This window comes from Lycorma delicatula, chromosome 1 (genome assembly GCF_047948215.1).
Source record: "Lycorma delicatula isolate Av1 chromosome 1, ASM4794821v1, whole genome shotgun sequence".
Taxonomy (NCBI): Eukaryota; Metazoa; Arthropoda; class Insecta; order Hemiptera; family Fulgoridae; genus Lycorma; species Lycorma delicatula.
This window is the reverse complement of record NC_134455.1, coordinates 374,141,360-374,162,698: the sequence shown is the minus strand read 5'-3', so window position 1 is coordinate 374,162,698 and position 21,339 is coordinate 374,141,360. Positions and strand designations below refer to the sequence as shown.

The 21,339-nt window shown below is 30.0% G+C and overlaps 1 long non-coding RNA gene across 1 annotated transcript; it reads right to left on the bottom strand.

The window, feature by feature from the left end:
• Positions 1 to 14,767: 14,767 nt before the first annotated feature.
• LOC142318444 (uncharacterized) lies at positions 14,768 to 21,059 on the bottom strand. Its single transcript, XR_012754912.1, has 3 exons — positions 20,959 to 21,059; positions 17,708 to 17,905; positions 14,768 to 15,438 (listed from the first exon to the last, which is right to left on the bottom strand). It is a non-coding gene; the product is annotated as an uncharacterized LOC142318444 (long non-coding RNA).
• Between the last annotated feature and the right edge of the window lie 280 nt (positions 21,060 to 21,339).

Genomic DNA, 21,339 nt, shown 5'->3' with positions numbered 1-21,339 from the left:
TTTACTCTTTGCTTTCCTTTGATTTTATTTTCTTGTAGACCAAATTCACTAACTCTCGTTACCTTATTATGATCCACCGGCCTTTCGATCAGATTTTTATCTTTCAGTTGCCGTAGACAAAAACAATTTTACAATATTTTCATTGTCAAACGATTGTTAAAATATTTGGAAACGGCTTCAGATACCTATTTTCCTGTATAATGAACAATTGACATGTAGTAAAATTATACATTTTACCCCCACCCCACCCTATTTTAGAAAATTAAATTACTAGGTCTATATAAAGTATAAAATATTCGAAAAAGAGAATTAGTTTTTCGACTTCAAATTATATTTTGCTCTTCTTAGCAGGGAATGGCTAAAGATACAGAACATATTTAAACATAAATTTTAATAATTATATTCAGTATTTTAATATTACTGCTCTCATTTCTTTCACAGTCTAATTCAATGTAATATTTTTTTAAACGAAGAAACATTACTTTTTTAATCATAGTTCTAGTAGCAAGATAATTAATAATTACCATTTAGTATATTTCGCAATTTGTGCTGCACTCTTACGTCGAAGGTACTGAACGTTTAAAAAGTGTCAGCTATATACAGAACATTATTGTTTTATAAAAAAAGTTATTGTTAATTTTTCATTTGTTACGAATAATAAATAAAAATTAATATTCTTTAATATATTTGTTTGTGAATAATCATAAACAATCTTTCTCTTGAATATTGATAAAGTTATATTTATTGATATTATCTTGTATCTCAAAAATAATATTATTCTAAAATAATAAAAATAATTTTATTGAATCAAATTATTTATAAAATATTATTCTGTTAAATTTTTTAAGGAAAATTATATAAAATTAGAAATATATAATCATTATCTTGTAAACAGAAAAAACAAATTATTTCACAAACTGCTAGGTAAAATAATTAAAAAAATTATACTATTATCTCTAGAAATATGGTAACATAGTAATATTCAATAATAATATTGGAAGAAGACCTAGTGGGAGACAAAGGAAAAATTGGATTGCAAATTCTGTAAAAGAAAAAATTGAATAGAGATTACGTTTTGTGAATAAATGGTGGAGAAACAGAGTAAGATGGAGATTCATGATCTTCATTCAGCCTGAACCATTAATAATTGTATAAAGAAAAGGAATGATGAATATTTAAATTTTAGTCATAAAAAGTATAATACTAATTCAGATTAATGTACAACTGATATTATATACAAATTCATTTATTGTAATGATCCTAAAAAATCTTTGGGTAATTTGTAATGATGATGAATTCGGGGATATTAATTTAGGTATGCCTAATTAACAAATTAAGAGATCTATCTAGATACATCTGATAAAGAATTATATAAAGAAATAAAATTATGGAATTATTACAATTAATTTTAAATAAAATTATAGATGTGTATAGATTTATAATTTTTCTCTGGAAATATGTTATGAACATTGAAGTGATTTGTAGAAATATACATGTAATATTTCAAGGATCTTCTGACCTCATATTTGAAATAATCCTACTTAGTAAATGCAAATATACACTCTAAGTAATAAACCATATGAATAAATGTTAAAGAATTATTTTTTTTTTAATAAAATTTGAGAAAGTAATGTCTTTTTTTGTCTTCAGTCATATGACTGGTTTGATGCAGCTCTCCAAGATTCCCTATCTAGTGCTAGTCGTTTCATTTTGGTATACCCCCTACATCCTACATCTCTAACAATTTGTTTTACATATTCCAAACATTGCCTGCCTACATAATATTTTCCTTCTACTTGTATCTCCAATATTAAAGCGACTATTCCAGGATATCTTAATATGTGGCCTATAAGTCTGTCTCTTCTTTTAGCTATATTTTTCCAAATGCTTCTTTCTTCATCTATTTGCCGCAACACCTCTTCATTTGTCACTTTATCCACCCATCTGATTTTTAACATTCTCCTATAGCACCGCATTTCAAAAGCTTCTAATCTTTTCTTCTCAGGTACTCCGATCACCCAAGTTTCACATCAGTATAAAGCAACGCTCCAAGCATATACTTTAAACAATCTTTACCTGACATTTAAGTTAATTTTTGATGTAACAAATTATATTTCTGACTGAAGGCTCGTTTCGCCTGTGCTAGTCGGCATTTTATATGGCTCCTGCTTCGTCCATCTTTAGTAATTCTACTTTCCAAATAACAAAATTCTTCTACCCCCATAATCTTTTCTCCTCCTATTTTCACATTCATTAGTCCATCTTTGTTATTTTTACTACATTTCATTACTTTCGGTTTGTTCTTGTTAAATTAATGTCTATTGTTAATATAATAAATTGTTTTAAAGAATTTAGTTCTTCTGAATTTTATTATCAGGGATTACACATTCAGTTACTCCCTTCAAACTACTTTTACTTATTTTGTCCAGTCTGGAATAAAAAATCTCATCTCTGCATTAAACAATTTTTGTGAGTGTATTGCTTAGCTTCAACTCTCTCATATTTATATTTTAATATATATAATGTTTACTAAGAGTTGGAACTGTTCATATTAGAATTTTATCAATTAAGTACTCTAAAAATTGAATCTTTATCATTATCATAAAATAAAATATGATAAAATAAACTATATTCCATTTCTTAAAATGTTTACTTATAAGTAAGACGACTAATATTAAATATATTATTTATCCAATCATATATTTTTCAAAAACATTGCTGAAAATCAGACAAACAAATAAAAAAGATATTTGTGTTGGTTATCAAATAGATATCTGTTTTTGATTACATAAAAATGCTATTTACAAAAAAAAACTTGCTTCCTGTAATAAATTATTCAATTTTAGACAAATAAATCAGCAAAAATTTAATAAATAATTACGTTATTTAAATAATAAACTGAAACATATGAAAGTAAATCATGAGGCAAACAAGGAAGCTTTGTCTACAATTTATATTAGTATTTTTGGTATAAAACATTAATAAAACAAATCTAAAATCTCTAAAATATTTTCTATAAATTTTACACATCCTTATGCAATTGTTTCATTTTGATTTTTTTTTCATTTATCTGGTAAATAAGCTGAAAAAGATTGCAAAAGGGGATTCTCACTGCCAGTACTTTATTAGAAGGGTCAGTTAAGTTACAGGATAGAATTTAATCTTGGTTAAAGTTAATACCCCATGCAAGATTGATCAAATCATTTTCATTGTTCTTACATGATAAATAAATATTTAGCTGATAGTAACTATTTTTTTGAAACACTGGAAATGAAAGATCACATTACGTTAAACGATAATTTTTTTTCAGATTTAAATTACAATAAACATTAAAAATTTTCTCAAGTATTAAACTTTTCTATAATTTTCTTTCTGTAACGCAATTAAATGGTATCAGAATATCCCAATATTTAATTTGTATTAATTGGAAAGGGACTAGAAAACTGCTGGAGGAAAGAATTCCTTCCCTGTTTCTCACCATTAAATTTTTTGTTCTTGAAAAATGTGTTTTATAAACATTATTTTTAAAATGAACAGTGTCACACTTTGTTTTTTGAACATCATGAACTTTAGAAGGCATTATCATACACACACACACACACACACACACACACACACACACACACACATATATATATATATATATATATATATATATACACACACCAGTGCATATACCCACCCCCACACACAAAGAAAATTTAAATACCCTCTTTTTAGCATTTCTTGACATTCATGACCCCCTATTCCAAAAATGTAAAAAGAATTAGAAAGATGATTTCTGACATAACTACAGCATTTTCTACCTTGTTATTATGAACAAGAAAGAAAAAATCTCATCCTTTATGAAAAGATGATTATTTCATCTTTTAATGAATTCCATCATGAACAACTCCACTAAATTATTTAGGATGCAATCATGAAATACAAAGATAAAAGTATTGTAAACCGCCAAAATAAAATAATAGTTTATAACAATTACTTCTAGGTAAATACGCTCTAGTAGTGTAAAATGTCAGTTCTATTATGATCTTGACCTTTGACCACAGACGTCAACAAAGTACCAATATATTACATAATTAAAAATATTTTAAAAATTATTCCATAGTAAGAACAAATTCAAGGTCATCCATTTCCACCGGGTGAGGTGTAGCAAACACATCATGCCACATGATGGGGAAGTCTAAATAGTTGCATCAACAATGTTTACTATCTAACTCTAATATAATAATGTTAATTATAAAGCCTATGACTTCATTTCTTTTCTTCTTTATAATTCAGGTGAGTGAAACGAATTTTAAATATCATTTTAAAATTAAATGTATCTAAATATTAATTAGTTTAAAATTAAATGTATTTAAGTTGAATTTATTTTAAAATTAAAAAATTAAATGTATTTAAAAATATTATTTGTTGAATTATACACCTTTCATGTTTTTAGTCATTGTTACAGTTAAAAATTATCCTTTTAAATAATATTTGTTTAGTAAAAGGATTAGTATGGCCGAGGCAAGAATTTGCATGTTTATTATTTCTATAATATCTATACGCACTTTATATATTAAAGTTTTTTTGCTTTCAGTCGTATAATTTTATATACTGGAAAAGAAATTTATAGATATTTTTTAAGTTAAAATTTAATAATAAATAATATATTCTTTATTGTGAAAATGTATTTATTTTGTTATAATGTAACAACTACTAGTAAGATTATAAACTATTTTCCAGACTGAAATAATACAACTGATTTGAAAAGACCACTAATAAAATGGCATGTTGTTTTCGAGTATATTTCTATTTTAAACATCTTTTTACAATGGTGAGCCTATTTTTATTGTAAAAGTACATCAAATAAAAATTTTAATTTATTGTTTGTTAATCTGTTTTATTGTTTTATGATGTCGCATGATATATTTAGTTCAGATGAAAATATGAAGCTGCTGTTGAGAAAATTCTTTCCTTCACCTCATCCTCAGATTTCCCTTCAGATTTGGATGAAGCTGATGGAAGGAATCGAATGCCAGATGCCACAACTGCTGACAATAGTGAAGGAGAACAAGCATTAACAGATGCTACAGCTGCCCAGGAAGAAGTTGTTGGGCGAGAAGGAGATTAGATTTTGAATCTGGCGATAATGATGGAGAAATTTCTTGGGCTGATGACAGAGTAATCAGGTGCTAAATGCAGCAGTTGAGCATGTTAAATCAGAACATGCAGTAACAGATGTTGCAGTTGTTTAGGTGGAAGAAGTAGCACAAACTGAACCTTTTTACCAGTTATATCAAATGAAACATCATCGTCTTCCTCGTGGAGTTCCATCACATCCTATCTGAGGTAAAATATTTATTCTTGAATAAAATCTATGAAGATGATAAAGTTTTATTTTTATTTTCTCAAGAGATGGTAGACCTTACTAAGAGCCTTTACCTTTCTAAGTGTTGCAAACGGATTAAATACGAATGTGCACTCAATTAAAAATGTGATGATGGAGCTAAACCGTAACCTGCTGCCTGAGGTAAAGAAAACATAAGTATTTATCATTAATTTAAAAGAAAATGTCACATGATCCATCATTCAAAGTTTTTCTTTTAAATTCAAACAAGCATCATTTTTAAACGGTTTAGTGGATGAGAATTATAAAATAAAAACGGATATGAGACCAAATTTACAAGGGGGAGATTTAATAATTTGTAAATTTTTGTTAGGTAAATTGTGTAAAATATCTTACTCAACCCTATGGGACATCCCATTTATTTCATGCAAGAAAATAAGCTTTCTACCAATCTAATGTTTATTATGTAAAAATAAAATTTTATTTTTTAGTAACTGCTTTTTATAGTAAGAATACGTGTTTTATTTTGCCTTTTTTTTTAGTGTGATAGCAGAGTATCTGACAGCATATATCATATTTATCCTTGTGTAAAGAATGATGGTGGACAATTTAGTATTCTTCATTAGGAATGAGAGAACTGAGATCATGAAGAAAACCTAAGCTCATCGATCTTAGCTAAGGAAGACATCAAAGAAAAAATATTATGTAAAGTAAGTCTAATAGAAAACATCAGCATAGTAATTACATCATGTGGTTACACCTCATGTCTGAAATATGCTGTAGTTATAAGCAGATTGAGCAGTATGCAAAATCGGCGTCCGTTTTGTAGAAAGACAACAATTAAATTCAGTGAAGGTAAAGTAATTTTAAACATTAAATGTATTTAATTTAAAAGTAATAAATGCTCAAAACGGTTTACAATAAAAGTTTTTTCTGTTTTCAGCATTTTTCGGTACGATTTTCATATTTACAGCGAGTCCGAGAGCAGAAGTAGTTTTAAAAAAGTAATCACAATAATCGCTCATACGTATATATTTGATTCTAATTGACGTTTCAGTTCGAGATCGATGTTGCATAGGGGAAAAGTTACTTTGGAATAATTGAACAGCAGACTGAATACATTTAAGAAGGAATTAGAAACATTAAAGTTTGACTTAAAATTTTATGACATTGGTAATCGCCTCGGAAATATCGATCTAAGAAACGTTTATCTCGTTTGCGGTAAAAGCAAAAGTTGAATGTATTTCCAATTAAATTCTTTATGAATGTGGTTTAAATCGGTGTAAAGACGATGGAATTATAACATTACGGAATGTAACTGACTATAACATCAGAGATTAATTTATTTCTTTGTGGAATTGTTCATAAAATCATCAGTCAGCAATGTAAAATTACTGATTAAATACACAGCTGTTCAGATTTTTTTAAAAAGAGTAGTATCTTATGAATTAATGATTTATGATGAAAGCAAAGTCGATAGTGGATAATGGTTTCTATTTTACTGGTATATTAGACAGCGTTGCATGTCCAGATTGTTACGTAGAGGTTTTTGGAGTGAGGAGAAAATGAAAATCCATTAGACGAACATAAAATATTAGCTCCGAACTGCCCAATAGTGAATGAACGACTACATGGAAGAAGGTTGGTGAAAGATAGTATTTTAAAATGGTATCAATAATAAATATGTTATATATAAATAAACTTAATCATTTTATTTTATTGTTACAGGTCTTGTAGGAAGGTTAAGGTGAATAGATGTCTTCGATAAGAAATGGATTTTCTTCCTACGAGTACTAAACGACTTCATCATCATCAGAATTACCTACGTCTTCGTCAGATGGAGAGATCATTACAGTGAATGAAGAAGACCTGATTAGGAAGTCGTGGCTCATCGGTTACATTATGGGAGGAAAAATTGTATCAACTGATCATGTAATCATAATTCTTAAAAACAAATTTCCAAGATCTAAATTAAAAATAATAAATAAAAGAACATATTTAGGCTTTGAAAACGGTATGGCCGAACAAACTTCGTACTTCATTTTCTTATAAAAAACAACGTTCTGAATTAGATGAATGGAAATATTGTTTTCTATTATTAAATAAAATCAGTTGTTTATCAAAATTATATTATTGACGAATATGGCACATATATGTTGCAACTCTTGTTCAGTTATACTAAGAGAATGGCTGAAAAATAAAAAGAAGTTCTATGGCTTTTGCTGTGCCTATAATTTGGCGGGAGCCTACAAACCATACAGATTACAGCTATTTCTGTTTGACTCCACCTATAAAGGCAGGATTGTCAGTGAAGAAAAGAGGAACAGTTCAATATCCTAATCTTCCATCTGCAATTCGACTTATTCCACATTCAGATAGTTTTGGTTTAGTTGGCATTTCTTACGCCACCACCTCATTCGGTCGCCCTAAAGTATAAAATCGAATGTCTGTGCCACAACGGCAACTGAGCCTCAAACAGTTTAGCGATCAGTATCCTAACGTAGCTCCTAGAGCTTACCTAACAGCGTAAGCGGACTAAGCGTGGTGCCATACACCAACGGCTTACGTGCCACAACCGCTCACTTGCCATGTATTTGCTAAAATGGGTAGGCGCACCCCGTCAACTATTAAAAATATATATGACATCCATAATAAATTTCGTCTAGGCAGCAATTCGCTAATACGCCTAGGTCGTTGAATGTCAGCAAGTACCTTTCCACCATTTAATAGCGATTGGAGACATAATAATTGGCTGGTGGTCAGCTATACTCAGGGTTAGCTTCCCGCGGTAATGCGGTAAGAGTCTTTCCCATAAGCAAACTACGGATGCCGGTTGAACAAAGCAACCGAATTTATGAACTCCTTCACGGTTCGACAATGCGGCTCTCGCCGCTTATGAGTGGCCAATTTTCCCCTTGACCACTAAGTTCCAGGATGGCCCGGTCTCTGACCCCCCCCACAAGAGCAGGGCAGTCAAACATCAGGTGTTCATTTGACTGGACCTCCCCGCAGACGCTCATCAACTGCCAGGTGGAACCGAAACTGGTATTGGTTTAAATTATTGTGGTTGGTGAGCACCCGGGCACCCGTTGCACTTAAAAATATGCTCGAGGCATACCATTCCCCCAGATCCGGTATAAATTTATTGAAGGATCTTTTCTTAGTCGGGTGTCCCATTGCAGCTGCTATGCTTCCATCGCGAGGCTCTGCAGCCTCTTCCGCAAGCGGAAGATGGGCAACTGAACGAAAGTTAGATCCGGTGCATTGTGATCACCGTTCCACTCCGGTACTGTTCCAGCTCAAAACCGCATTCGAAATACCTCGGCCATAAACTTCGTCTTAGGCACAGAAATCTTTAAATTTTGAATGTCCATCCAGCCCTCTGTGGTTTACAAGGCCGCCTGCGCTCGGTATTCTAGCTGTGGTCGTGAATTATCACGAACTAGAAGGAAACAGTCATGGGCCGTGACCCCTTCTGTAAATGTCAATCCCAGAAATCTGTCGAATACCAGGTTCCACAGCAGGGGACCGAGAACGGAATCCTTCGGGCTTCCCCTGGTAACGGATTCATATTCAGATAGTTTATCAGTTCCTACTCCACCCCAAAATTATGACTTGAAGTAGAAAATGAAGACAGCGTGGAAGAAGAACCCAAAGACGTTAAACCGCACATACTGAGTCAAGCGGAATTGAATGATCTCATTTGAGACCTTTATTTGTTAAAATAAAAGACAGATCTTCTAAGGTGAAGACTACAGCAATGGAACCTTCTCCAACGTGATGTCAGGGTCTCACAGTACAGACATTGTCATACGGATCTGCTTTCTTTTCTTGAGAAGCAAAACAATCTTGTTTGCTGCGACGTTAATGGCTTGATGAAATGTTTGAATTCTAATCATGATCCAACTGATAGGAGACTATTCATAGACTCCTGCAAGCTTAGTTTGAAAACTGTATTAGTTCACATCCGCAACCTTCTTCCTTCTATTCCTGTTGGTCATGCAGTTAACATGAAGGAACCTAACGGGTTGGTCTGGTGGTGAGCGTGTTTTCCCAAATCAGTGGATTTGGGAAGTCGAGAGTTCCAGCGTTCAATTCCTAGTAAAAATAGTTACTTTTATACGGATTTGAATACTAGATCGTTGATACCGGTGTTCTTTGGTGGCTTGGTATCAATTAATCACACTTCTCAGGAATGGTCAAACTGAGACTGTACAAGAATAAACTTCATTTACATTCATACATATCATCCTCTGAAGTAATACCTGAATGGAAATTCCCGGAGTTCAAACAGGAAAAAGATAGTACAGGCTCTTTAAGATAATGGATGAGCAACCTCTACGACGGTCTGAACCAAACAGATGACACCATCACTCCCATAGTGATGGTATGTAAGTATACAAGGTAGAATCAAAGATTGGCAGCGGTAAAGTCCATTATCTATTGGTCAACAGAAAATCTACAATATTTACGAGAAACTGCCGTGGATAATAGACAATACAGATAATGAAAAGAATGCCACCTAAAGCTATATCAGACCTCTTATCATCACCGACCGATTGAAGTTTCTCCGCAGCACTTTTGCAAGATTGATGCGCTATATTAACAACCCAAAGGACGCATAGTAATATTTGTAGCCAAAACTTTGTACTTATTTGACCTCCACACTCAACGGTTAATTAACGGATATCCGAAGAATGCATGGTCTCTCAACATCACTCCGTTGTAAGAGCAACAAGGACATGAGAAAGTACAATGGAAAAATGTATTTCATCTATAATGATGGCTATGTATTAGAGGTAGACAAATGCTTCTTCGCAAACGTCAGAACCAACCTTTTCTACAGCCTCTTTCCTGGAATACCAACAGATAGACAGAATAATTCGTTTTAACAATAGGCTGCTTTATTTTTTCAAGAATGGATACTAATACGAGTTCATTGAATTCTCCAAGAAGGTGACCAGCGTTGGAAGAAAAGACCACGAGCTATTTGGGTTACTGTGCTACAACAATACTCGTATCACCCTAAAGCAGTTCAATGAGTTCATCTTCAAGTTTCTTGTATATCCCAAAATCAAAATTTACAAAGTTATTTTATTAATTATTTACTGTTAGTTGTTATTGTGTATTTGCTTGTACCTTTTAGAAAAATACAGATTTAACTCTAACAGTGTGTTTGTTAATTTTCATTCACCTGTTGTACAATATAGAGAAGAATAATTTGTATCTAAGGAAAATGGAAGGGAAAAAAATTGGGTTTCAACTCAAATCACATTTAAGAAATCCACAATATAATATTATATAAAACATTTATAAATAGTTTTAAAAATCCATAAACATAAATATTTATAAAAACACATATAGTTACATAGATATATAAATAATCAAACAAATACGTATATAATTACATAAATTATATAGTTACACAAATACAAAAATACATTATGCTTAATTAAGTTTTTGAATAATTATTTAAATCTATGCAGCTAAATAATCTATCCAGCTAAATAATTATCTAAATACATAGTTACATAAATATATAAATAGTTGCACTAAAAGATATATATTATGCTCTATTTTGTAGACTAATTGTTTAAAACTGTCCCCAGCTGTAATTAATATATTCATTTTTCCTTATGCTTAAAAAATGTATTTTAACCAATTTTCTACATTAAGCTTCTATTATTAAAAAGAGTTATAATATCGTAACATATTTCTGTTGATAAAATTTTAAATATATAAGTAATATTTTCATCCTCTAACATTAACTTTTTTATTGGATTGTTACATGCATATTCATCAACAATATATTTAATATTAATAGTATAAAAGGTAAAAATATTTTAGCTACGCTATGATAAAAAAAAAGAGGTTCAAACTCCTCATTAAAATCATATTCAATGTATGCATTTATTTCAAAATGTAACTTAATTTCATCCTATAATGATAACAAATGTTTTTCTAATTTTCCACTTAAAATATTTTTTACTACCTCTATACAGGAATAAGCTGATAATGGCTGTGGTTTATTATAATTCACTGTTAATACAATAATTTTATTTTCACAATAGTTAATTTATATAAAATTAAAAAATCATGGTGTGATTTTTTCCACAACAAATAAATGTTGGTTCTATAGGAATATCGACATGATCCCTTAGTAAAGTTTGTATTTTATTAATCACAATACTTTTACCATCATAACTACTTAATTGAAGTTTTATAACTGTCACTTTCCAACATATGTTTTTCAGCACGGATCAGTTTCATTTGTACATATAAGTTTTGTAGTTATCATCATGTACTTTCTCCAAACGGTTTTTATAATATTTTAATTCTAGTTTATTTTTAACTATATATTTCTTTATCCCTTTCCCTTTTTACATCATCCCCTTTGTTGTTATAGAAGTATATAATTTAGCTATCAATCCAATTCATTTTTTTAATAGAAAAATCGTTACAGTTATCCTTAAATTTACCTAAAATCTTTTCACTTTTAACAGAAAAAAGAGGATATGAAAATGATAACCCGATGTATCAAAGTATTCCTTAAAATTTCCCTCTTGTAAATCTTGATAAAAATCAAATGTTTCTATTTCATAAAAAAAGATATCAGTATCCATGTAGAGCAGATTTATCTTTGACACTTATCTTTTCATCATCACATTGTAATGAAAGTTATAAATTAGGGTTTTTCTGAGTATTAATTCTACTAATAAAACTATATAAAGAGGTCTGTTATCCCGTAGAATTTTTTTCTTTATCACACTGAACTACACAAAGATTTTCACCATATATTATTCTAAATTATTTATATAATAGTTTCCACTTACCAACAATCTTTAATAGTTCAAGCGCTTTTGAATTATTAATCCATCCTCAGGAACAATGATGTGTTATACATTATAATTATTTACTTCACATATCATTAATTATACTAAATTGAATTTTATAAAAATAAAATATAACAATTGATCATCAAAAGGTAAAATAAAGTTAAGTCATGTCAGTATGAAGGTCTCAGTTGTTATGAATAAGAATAAGAGTATATTATTCTATCTTTAAATTTTGTTTTCACGAAGCGTTTCATAAACCTCTTTTCTGAGGAGCCAACTCTAAATTGATTTTGTAACGTTTTTCATGCACTTACCAAAATCTGCATTATTCATTAACTTAAAAGGTCCTTTTCGAATTCATTATTTGCAGATGGACGGTTTACAATATTGAGATTTATATAATTCATCAACAAAGAAAATTGAGTATAGCATGTACTTTAGTTACTCTTAGTCTGTTACGAATAGCCTATTTTAAGTTTACAAGATGGCAAATATAATTATTTTTATTTTCTTAATATTGTTAATAATTTAGAATGAGATAAGCATGGAGGAACTTCATTAATTGGTAGAAAAGGAAGATCGCTGTGCAGATTTAAAAAAAATTCAGAATATTTAGCGTCAACTTCAAGTATGAATTATTTATCTTTAACACAGAAAATATTATTAGCTACTGGTTGCTGTATTTCTTTTTCGACATGAAAAGTTTGTTTTGGTAAGTATTGACTCATTTTTTTTTGTCTTCAGTCATTTGACTGGTTTGATGCAGCTCTCCAAGAATCCCTATCTAGTGCTAGTCGTTTCATTTCAGTATACCCTCTACATCCTACATCCCTAACAATTTGTTTTACATATTCCAAATGTGCCTGCCTACACAATTTTTTCCTTCTACCTGTCCTTCCAATATTAAAGCGACTATTCCAGGATGCCTTAGTATGTGGCCTGTAAGTCTGTCTCTTCTTTTAACTATATTTTTCCAAATGCTTCTTTCTTCATCTATTTGTCGCAATACCTCTTCATTTGTCACTTTATCCACCCATCTGATTTTTAATATTCTCCTATAGCACCACTATTGACTCATTATCCAACCATATGGATTATTTGCAACTAGATAGGTTAAATATCTATGCTTATTAACACAAGCAGAAATTCTTTCTCCCCTTTTTTAAAAACATATAAATGTCATAATCTGTGAACAATTCCAGTGCAACTCGCCTTTTTTATAAAGCATAGCATCAAATGAAAAACCTGGTAGCGTATTGTATTATACATAATCTAAACCTTGCTCCCTCAAACATAGTAAATGATAATTTGCAAACATATCATCTAAGAAAAGGACATCACATTTCAATTATAGGTCGCTATACTCTCTCAAATTTTTAATTTTAAAATTATCCTATACAGTTTTAACATGAATATCTTCTATTATCCCATAAGGGAGTTATAGAATTTATCTTTTGGTGGTAATTCAGTCTCTTTTAAGACAGGCCATGAATTTATATATTAATACGGATAAGCCCCTTTTCATAAAACCACATGAAAATTTTCCAGGCTAAAAAGTTTTTTAAATTATTAAATTTTTCTGTAGTCAGTGTTCTGATCAAATAATCTAAACTATAAACATAAAACAAATTGAATCAACAAAAAGAATTGACATATTACTGCCTGCCATTTTTGTAAATGAAATATATTTTCGGTTGTGTTAGGGATTAAACTAATTCTTTTCTCATCATATTCCAGCTCTCTAAAAATAAAATGCGTGTCATAGTTGGAACTGTCATGAATGAATACCTGAAGAAACCTTTGTTTTTGTCTTTACAAATTACATTTGTTACATAAAGTGGCTTTTTATTCACCCGTTACATGACAATGACCTCGAAGGGGTGTTATTTTTGAATTGAATCTCACTCCAGACATCTGACAAGAAATTTATGATTTAAATGCTAATCTGTCTTCAACAGTAAAAATAATTTGTTCATTGATTTTCATATTACTTTCAATTCTCGAATAATATCGGTAAGCCCTGATATGAATTTCTGTAAAGCACATTTTCCCCTAAATAATAAAGGAGTTGAAGGTATTGGATTAAGTAACAAAATATAAACAGAGCGTCTTTGGAATATGATGTTCTGTAGTCACTGTGAAAGGTTGTTGGGATGTAGAAACAGGCTTTAATATGCATTCAAAATTGCATAAAAGACAATCGGCACAGGAAATATATGGTGAAAGTTTTTAAATTTTAACGTTGGAGGCGCTCCATCTTTTTCAGCCACTGGGAGTACAATACTTGCTGGCGCATTAACCTTACATCTTTCAGTATTTTCATCATTTTTCTAAGCTGAGTCAGATCTATAAAACGTAAAACATTTTTTACAAATATTAATTCTATGGTTGTTTAAAGTAAATTGTGTACCAATCAGTCTTTCGAAATTGGTCATGTAGCATTAATAGAAAACTTCATTGTTTGTTAGCAACAAAAAATCGAAATGTTCACCTTGTTCTTTTAAACAGAATTTTTATGAAAAAAATTATGTTTTCATCAAAAGAATATTAAACAAACATTATTTTTTCTTTGAAAGTGTTTATTTTACATAATGGAGTACATGTGTAATGAGTAATGGAGTACTTTATACACTGAAGATTAAATTTATCTAAAAGACCGATATATCGTTCATGTATACATTCCCAATGTGACTTTCTACTAAACAACAAAGAAGTGCCCATTTAAGATCATAATAATCATCGTTTGCAATAATAACGACTGCACGTTTTTGAAGGATTTTAGTAGGTAATCAGTTATAATATAATCCTCTTAATGGACAAAATTTATTCACGTTACTAATATGCTATCTAATGTGAAGAGAGTTCACCTACTATAATCCTTCAAAACTGGCTTCTTCCACAAGCAACTGATCGAGTCCTGAATTGAATTATCTACATCATTTATGCTATATATATATATATATATATATATATATATATATATATATGAAAACTTATAGTTTTAAATGCTACAACTTTACATCACCAGTTGTTGGTTTCTTACATGTTAATTTAATTAAAATATTTAATTTTATACAACTATATTGGGCTAAAAATTCTACTAATATTAAAGCTACATCATCTCTCACAATCTGTAATAACATCCATTCATCTGTACATAGATAATTTTTTTATAATGACATGTTAAAAGATTACATGAGAATGGATTTTCAATGAGTAAACCGCCCTACCTCCTGAACTGCTTCCAACCTGGCTGGTTTATCAATTTTCCTGCGAAAGAAAAATAAAATCTAATACAATCATCAATTATTAAATTGGTGAAAAATTCACATCATGATTTAACAATAATAATTAATTATTCTGTTTGAAGAGGCTAAACCTTGGCAGTGGACCTCACTGCTATTTTATAGCCTCTCTCATTTTTTTAAATCATCGCAAGACTGTGATATAAGGTCATTAACCAAGATTATACACTCATTCTCTTCATTCATAATTTACTTAGTTTTTATTCTCTTGTGTTCATTCTTAAACGATGACCGTCAATGTTACTCGTTTCAGATAATTCCTGCATTAACAAATATTGGCCTCTTTTATGTGGTGCCCAGGTTAAGAATTGTCGATCGTTCAGTTTTATTTAAACTGACAGCAAATAAATAAAGGGTTCTTACTGTAGTATCGCTTCTTCATTAAAAAGTCTTCAATTGTACGTTTTCTCGAAGTAACCTTCATAAAATTCCACATTTCATCCACTTCAGTTTTTTAAAATTGAGGCAAATTAGAACTCTCTATTCCCTTTACTCCAATCAGTATTTCACTGTAGGTTAAAGCACTGTTTAACGCATCTTCAATCGGTAATTGATTTCTATGTACATTAATAGCATCATCATTCTAGACCTAACATCTGGTATATGAATTTTTAAAATCTGAAATATGGATTTCAGCATGAGAGAGGGATGTACTATTACTCGATCCTCTGCTCTGCATAGAGCCTCCTGCCACAGTACAACGGAAGTCAGTCTGTAGATATATTATAATATTATTATATCTACTAGACTAAAACTTTCATGTCACAAGCTTCATGTTGAAAATTATGTTCATGCAACAACTGCTGAGCATTGACGGTAAAATGATATTCAGCTGATGTTCCGGTCTCCATTCACCCGACGTCACTGGTCTCGATTAACACCATGTAGCATCAAACGTCAAAGCTGGAAGCTGCCGTATACGAGGCTGGATGATCTCAATATCAAGCAAAATATTGTAATGTCGGATGCAACTAAATGCATCTCTTCCTCATCAAAAATGAATACATTTGTTGCTCGACTCATCTGTTTTAAAACTAATTTTTCATTTAGAATAGTTTTAGTAAGAGCAAGCATATACATTTTTGAAAAAATAATCTTTTCAACTTCATAAATTAGTAAGTAAAAAATACAATGAGAAGAAATATAAAAACTGGCTGATACACAAACACCTTCAGCAGCGAGTCTGCTGAATAAAATAACTTTGTAATCGTCAATACATATAAAATCACTTACAATAGCATGCGATATATAAATTAAATTTATGATATTATATTGGATTAAATTCTTACTCCTAATTATAATTTGAACTATGAAATTATGTGGTCTAGCAATTTCTGTTTTCCACTATAAACAATTCTTAACTTTTATTTCATAATTTAGCATTTTATTTACACTTTAAAGTTTTTATAATAAAATAATTATATACTTCATCATATTTTGTACCTATTAATAAATATTTACAAGCTAACAACTTCAACTCTGTATTTTCCCCGTTTTCTTTTGATAAAAAGTTCAAAATAAATAATAGAATTGGTATATATATTGACATAAGAATCTTTTTTCATACATATATCTTTTACCCAGTTTTTAATATGAACTATACAAATTTTTTTAAATTCAAGCAATTTTTTTTTAAATGTTCACAGTGGTACACTGTTGTCTTTTTAATAAATTTAAAAATATTCTGTTTGGTAAAGTTTTATCAGAAAATGTTATTGTATCATTCTAAACAGTAGAGCATGATACTGAAAAATTTCAAATTTAATATTAAAATTCATTTCAGTCAATACTTAATAATAATGATATACAATATTTAAATAAATCATTTAATTACTATTCATCTATTAAAAGAGATCCCAATCCAGTCTTCCTGAGTATGTAGTGGATAAAATATTACAGAAAATGAAATGGGATTCAAGGCTGAAACTCTTACTGCAATAGGTACGTCTATATTCCCATCAACCTCACTCCTCCGGATCTCAAAAAAAATAACGTTACTGAATAATAAGAACATAGTCTTTGGCAAGTATCAAATAACACCTCCACACAAAGAAGTTCATCATGAACCAAATCTCATACAGTCTGGCATTCAGGATCTATATTAGCACATCTTTTACATATCTTTTCCACCAGTTCATCACTCAGCTCAATTTTTGCAGTCATATCATTCTCTTTATGCAACCACATTTTTATAAATTATTAAATAAATACTATGAATATAATGTTATTATTACCTTGAAAAGAAATCCTGATTTAAAAACCGCATTAAAAATTATTTATATTTGTTAAACTTTCCTACAACTTTTTATTTGATGTTCTTACACAATGAAAATAAGTTCACTGTTGTAAAAAGATGTTTAAAGTAGAAATATACTCCTATAAAACACGTCTTTTTATTAAAGGTGTTTTCAAATCGGTTGTATTATTTCATTCTGGAAAAGAAAATATAAAATAGATTAATTATTTTACTAGTAGTTGGTACATTATAAAAAAATAAATATATACGACTAAAAGCGAAGAATATTAATATATAAAGTGCATATAAATATGATAAAAATAATAAATATGCAAATTCTCGCCTGGAACATGCAAATCCTTTTATTAAACATATATTTAAACGAATAAATTTTAACTGTAACACGGACTAAAAATATGAAAGTTGTATAATTTAACAAATAATTATTTAAATACATTTAATTGAAATTATTTTTATTTTAAAGTATATTCTACGTATTTAAAAAGCGCGTAATCATATTATTTGAATAAATTTAATTTTAAACAATATACTATTTCGACCGCCGATGAGGATGTATCACTTAAATAATACCATATTCTTTCAACTCCTACCTTATGGCAACGATTTCGTTGTTCATCGTGTAGAACAATTCATTTGGATCATACCAGTAAATGTATTCTATTCAGGTCTCGATTGTTGTGGATCGAGACGAAGTCTTTGCAGTGGTTCTGTAACATCATAGTCACCACTATCGCTCTAGTAAAAATTCTTTTCGATCTTTATCTCTGCTAGTAGATGATCGTTTTATTCCTGGATATTTCTATTTCTCATACAGTTAATCCGTATAGCTTCCGTCTATTGACCTCTTTTTCGGACTTAATAATTCCTCTAATAGCTCATCAACCACACTTTCAGGAGATCGAGGTTTTTTGTCTAGATTGAACAGCAGTGATGTGTCACTGTCATCATCAGATTCTTGCATCTGTGTAGGACGACTAAAGCGTGGTGTCGAATTTTAAAATGAATCCCTTTTAAAACAACATAGAATATAACAGTAAAAAGAAAAAAATTGTTTTTAATATGCATGATTTTTATTATATTTAAAATCCAGCACACGATTTATTTATTTAGCACTTTTTTTTCATTTTTCTTCTTCTCCCCTGGGCCGGATCCTGCAGTTAAGTATTACACAGCCCTGGGGAGTGTCCTTTACTCTAACGGGCCTCCACGTCTCAGCCCGCCGATCGGATCTCACTTTGCACCCCCAGAGTAGGATCCACCAGGCCCGGGTATGCCGTCCCTGGGTCCCCACTCCGGGAGCCGGGACTCGGTCTTTATGCCAATGCCTCTAACGGGGACACCCCGAGTGGGGCATCCCCGCCGGGACACGGTCTTTTTCGCTCGAGGGTGCGAGAGTCCCCGTGCCTCATCACTACCACCCGCTCGTGCAAGCACGTGCGAACGGCAGTTCCGCAGAGGGCTGTCCCTCATTCCCGAGCCCCCCGATCCTTCTCCTGAAGAACCCTCGCCACAAACCCTGCACATTATTTAGCACATTTATTTTAAAACTGTGTACCACTAAAAATTATAGTACAACGTTTATTATATATTGTAACCAATTTTTTTTTTTTTTTTTTTTTTTTTTAAACTCCGGGACAACCATTAGGTATTGCTTCAGATGATGAGATGAATGATTTTTGCGTGTGTAAAAATGCCATGTCTGACCGGAATTCGAACCTGGGACCTCCAGATGAAAGGCCGAGACGCTACCATTCGCGTCACGGAGGCTGGCTACCATTTAAAATAACTAGCTATCCACACATGAACACCCCCATTATCTACATTATCTAAATTTATTGGATTAATAAAAAGATTAAGTTCACTTATGAATATCTTATTTGTAGCTTTTTAATTGTTGTAAAATTATTATAATGTCAAAATATTTTACATCTAACTGTCAAAAAAAAATTGTTACAATAATAAAAATAATTTTTCATTGTGTTATAATAATTGAATTAGACAAAGGATAAAAAAAATGAAGATTTGTTTACAACATAAGTGTTATTGAGAATTTTAAGTAAAGCTGGGAGCTTTGAAGGTAGATCGTAAAGAAATTGAATTATTTCTATAAGAAGCCCTGAATTTGCTTGAATTATTCATAAGTAAAGCTTTCTGATTATAGATCACTTATTATTCTTATTTATTTGAATACGACTTATATGTCGTTAGTTAAAACCAGGATGGGTTTTGAAAAAATCTACTATTAATATGCAACAGACAAGAATTCCCCACCGACCTCACACAAAAATTGACGTTATGACCGACTGTTGCTTCATCTTACATCCGGTGTTGTATTATATAATTGTATGAAAAATGATTTGCATGACCAGTAAGTTCGTATTATTTATTGCTGGTAACTTATCACTAATAGGTATTTAAAATGCATTATGTTTATTAACTCGCACAACATAAGGTCCGGTAGTGTATGGTTCGTATTAATACAAGTATAAATATGTTGCTAAATGACTTTCCTTTATTTTTTCGTAGTAATAAAAAATCTGATGTGGACACTACATGACTTCCTTGTACGCCTATTAAATTATATATACACATTTTTAAAAGTACATAAAATTTTATTTCACTAATAAATTCTGATTTTTTTTTCATGGTTTTTTTTTTTATTGTTATTACTGAATTATTATTTACTGTAAAAATATTCTTATAATCAGAGGTTAATAATTATTAATAAATCAATATATTTAAATTAAAAAAAAAAGAAATGAAGTCGGATTCGAACCGACTCCTCTTTTAATTGCAATCGACTGCACCAAATGTGTCGAAAAAAAGCAGCAATAAGCCCTCATTGAGGGCTTTTCAATGATATATCATAATATATTTTATATTTTCATTGGTTCCAGAGTTATAGCCAAATGAAATTTTAATTAATGAAATGTTTCCATCATCTTACAAGGGAAAGCACATCGATTCAAATCCGACTTCATATACATATATTTTCTTGAACTTTTTTTTTAATTTAAATATATTGATATATTAATAATTATTAACTTCTGATTGTAAAAATGTTTTTACAATAAAAAGTAATTCATTTATAAGATTAAACAAATATGAAAAAATATCAGAAGTTATTAGTAAAATAAAATTTTATGTACTTTTTTAATTTTAATTCAAACATTTTTACACAGGTTAAAAATTATTAATAAATTATTAAAAAGTACAAATCCACTTTACCAGCAATTAATTTTGACCTCTCGAGATGTTTCTGTCCTTAGACCATCGTCAGGAAATTAAAATATCATTATAAAATAAAGTTAAAAAATTAAAATATTAAGCAGTCATGACTGCTTGCTAGTTATCAGTATACTGATTGAAATTGATAGTGTAATCTAGTGGAATGAAATAAAATCAACGAGTACCATGTTGTATAAATGATATGTTATTTGAATTATTAATCTTATAATTTCTCATTAATTTATAATCTTTAATTATTATCTAAATTTAGTTGTATTAATTTTATTATTTACTATAATTTATTTATGGTATTAATATTATAACCGTTAGCAATAGCAATATTTTTAATTATTTGTATTTCTTTGTTTAAAAAAACTTTAT